General features: G+C 37.0%; 1 long non-coding RNA gene and 1 other non-coding gene across 3 annotated transcripts in view; one reads left to right on the forward strand and one right to left on the reverse strand.

Moving 5' to 3' along the window:
• Positions 1–571: 571 nt before the first annotated feature.
• On the reverse strand, positions 572–645 carry Trnam-cau (transfer RNA methionine (anticodon CAU)). Its single transcript has one exon. It is a non-coding gene; the product is annotated as a tRNA-Met (tRNA).
• A 1494-nt stretch (positions 646–2139) lies between these two features.
• The window catches only part of LOC109583683 (uncharacterized), a 3190-nt gene continuing 1803 nt past the window's right edge, over positions 2140–3526 (forward strand). Inside the window, exon 1 of one of the 2 annotated variants that reach the window (XR_002185663.1) lies at positions 2140–2404. This is a non-coding gene — a long non-coding RNA (uncharacterized LOC109583683). The remainder of the gene's footprint in view (positions 2405–3526) is intronic. The other variant, XR_002185664.1, reaches the window with a different exon arrangement.

Here is a 3526-nt window from a genome sequence, read left to right on the forward strand (position 1 = left end):
GTTTTTACTAGAAATTTTGGTACACAATTCTTTTCTGTCACAACTCTATAGGATGCCATAATAATTTCCACATGGTTTAGTCATATTGTGTCACATATAGTTATCATTGTTGTCACTATTAGTATTGTTTTTTTGAAATTGAGTTTTTTTGTAGTATTGAAAGTATTGATTTTTTTATTTTTAGTTAACCATAAATAGATAGGACAGACAAACGCAAATGAAAGTTATATGGGCAAGCAAAGGCATCTGTAATTTTGCACCACTGATGTACATAACTATTTAACAAGTGACATGCAACCCCTGTACTATAACTAGCCGAATCTATTTACCTGTAATTGATTCAACTCTGTACCCATCCCATAGTACCGCCAGCCTGATACATTCCTGTATTATATATTTTGATGATACAACCAGAGCAACAGACATGATTTATATAACAGTGATGCCATCAGTTATGGCCGTGAGTATTAAAATAGACATCAGGCTTGGAAATTTGGATCAGATATCAATTCGCTGTTGTAGGGCCGAAAAGAAAAGGAACAAGAAAGAAAATGAAAGGACAAAAATTAAATGCCACCTGTGAGGCTCGAACTCACGACCTTCAGTTTATGAGACTGACGCGCTAACCGACTGCGCTAAGGAGGCAACTGATGCATTTCCGGTTACATTTTAGGGGCCAGCCTGAAGTGCGGATCCACGCGGATCAGAATGAAATGCGGATGGGTGCGGATCAACGCGGAGCGATCGCGGATCTGTACTGAAACTTTACGGATCTGTCTGCAAAAATGTATTTATGCACCAGGAAGGAATGTTTATCAGCTCTGTTTCAGACTATTTGAGTCTTTGATAAAAACTTAATCATTTTTGCTGCCTAATATTATTTTTGCCTATTTAATACTAGTAATTTTCATGACAGTTAGATCTTTATTACTGATTATTGTTTCAATAAGACTATAAAGCATTTTGATGGGGTAATTACAGTTTGCTTTTCATATACAGTATCTATTTGAGTTGGCCAGCAGAAAAATGCAATCTTCAATAACATTAATGCACACTATTTTTGTAATGGCATTGCGGGCATATGGAAGTTTTATAGCCTTATAGAATTTGCTCCATTCCTTATTTGATGCTATTAAAAGTCATGAATTTTCAAGCTAGTTTGTGCATAGATTTCCATTAACAGTACAAATTCATTTAAACTGCTATGGATCCCTTATCAAGTGAATTTTATTCACAGTGAATGTTTTGAGACAGTGAATTTTTTGTTTTTTAGACAGAGAAGAAGCTCCAGCATGCTTGCTGCACTGCTGCAGCAATGTAAAGGTGTGGCTGCAATGAAGGTGTGGCTCAATCAAGCCATGCTCCACCCGCACACACAGTAATGGTGGCACATGGCTCTAAGTGGTGAAGAAAGCTTTAGTTTTTCTTGACTTTTAAACAGTTTAGCATACATTTGTTAGGCTCTATTTGTTGCATACAAACGTCTATTGAGCCCCTGATGTTTAAAGACTCTGGCCGCTACTTCGGGAGAAGAGAGCCTCGTGTAAACTCACAAAAGTGTGAATTTTTGGGCTACCATATCTTTAAAACGAAGATGATTAGAGCAATTCCTCTCATATTAATGAAAGATGAGGCTTTGCTTTATTGTTTTATCTGCCCAGTTGCTCTTTTGCTCACACTATGAAAAAGTTGTCGGGGAACCGACCTACGTTTGGCGACTTTGCCAGCTTCTTACTCCACGGAAAAGAAAAGTATAGCATTCCCAAGACGGAGAATAACTTTTTCTAGAGCCAGTGTTGATTATAAGACTCTCCAGGACTAGACAAGAAAGCAGTGTCAGCTCAAAAGTGGAGGCCAAGCGAACACACACACACACACACAGGACGACTGCTTTACCCTCGCTTCCACGCCTACGCGTGGGCTCGGGTAACGAGAGCACTAAAGTGCGTACCCTCGACACAATCTGTATGTAACAGTTTCAATAAATTAAGAGAAAATAATTGGTGAAAGTTTTGAGACAGAGAAGAAGCTTCAGCATGTACTAGATTTATTAAAACTTAGTGAATGTTTTGAGACAGACAGAGAATTTTTTTGTTTTTTAGACAAAGAGCTCCAGCATATTTGCTGCACTGCTGCTAGCTAGCTGCAGCACCCGGTTATCCTATTGTTCCTGGATAGTTGTCCGGAGTTAGGTGTAACTGTTCCTGGAAGCTATCCTTAGGGATAGACACTATGAATAATAAGTAGTTTAGCTTAATTAATGATTAATGAATAAGGGGGAGGGATGTCAAGGAGCTATGGAGGCTCACTCAGGAGCTCGCTCAGGAGGCTGAAAGCCTGAAACATCAAGAAAGGCAGCTCAGTGGATCATGGTTTTTTAAATCACGAAGTGGATGGAGTACTAGTTAGTATCTAGTAGGCTTACATGTATATAAACATTATCCAGTAGTCAATTACTGAATATATATAATCTATTACTTGGCCTCGCCCAGCTTTGCGTAGGCGAGGACTAGTTTGATATTGTTCCTTAAGGCCTCCATACACTAGGCAACATGTTGCTGGCAACTTTGTGGTTACTTTGATCTTGTAAGCAACATGTTGCCAGAAATAGAAGGCTGTTCTATTTTTGGCAACATGTTGCTTGGTTGCTAGCAACATGTTGCCTAGTGTATGGAGGCCTTTAGTCCTTGTCCACGCATACTATGTTTTTACAGTTGAAATAATAATGATAATTATTATTATTATTATTATTATTATTATTATTATTATTATTATTATTATTATTATTATTATTGCAGTAAAGCATATTACTGTTACTATTACAATAAGCCATTGTTATTAATAAAAAATAATGTTGTAATTTAAGTGGTTTTAAGGTGTCTGTGCATTGGATTTTTTTACCGGCATGAAGTTTTTTAGAAAGGCATCAGTCATTGGGCACAGGATGAAAAGCCTCTGCATTGATTAGTTGTTTCCAGCCATACTTGTTGTTGTCACTCATAGCATATTGCTATACATGTAATACCAGTCTGTGTTGTATTATGGGAATTACATTATACTGAATTACTTCCTGATGTTCACAAAAACTCTTGCTTTTACTATTATGCTACTTTACTTAGTACCCTGTAATCATTACTATTGCCCCAGGGTGTTGTGTCTGTGCACCATATGGTTTGTGTCTGTGTGCATAAGATTTACAAGCAGCCATCAATCATGCAGTCTAAGCTAACTTGCAATGTGGTATTATAATAATCCTTATAGCTGTTTATGCATCTTGTAATAGTATACTGAATAATACGCAATCTTGACATGTACGTGTGTTGTTAATAAGTACTTAAGGGTGGAAATATTGAATGTTGTTTTACCAGCACAATATCTCATTTTGATATCACAATAATTACTAATAATTGTGTTCATCAAAGCTGTTACAATAACAATGATCCTTTGTAATGGTTCCTAGCCTAGAAAATCCAACACAGTACATGTAACTTAGTCTGGATTAGTAGTGGTACCTTTTACATCACAC

Source organism: Amphimedon queenslandica, unplaced genomic scaffold (assembly GCF_000090795.2).
Source record: "Amphimedon queenslandica unplaced genomic scaffold, v1.1 AMPQUscaffold_13288, whole genome shotgun sequence".
Classification (NCBI taxonomy): domain Eukaryota; kingdom Metazoa; phylum Porifera; class Demospongiae; order Haplosclerida; family Niphatidae; genus Amphimedon; species Amphimedon queenslandica.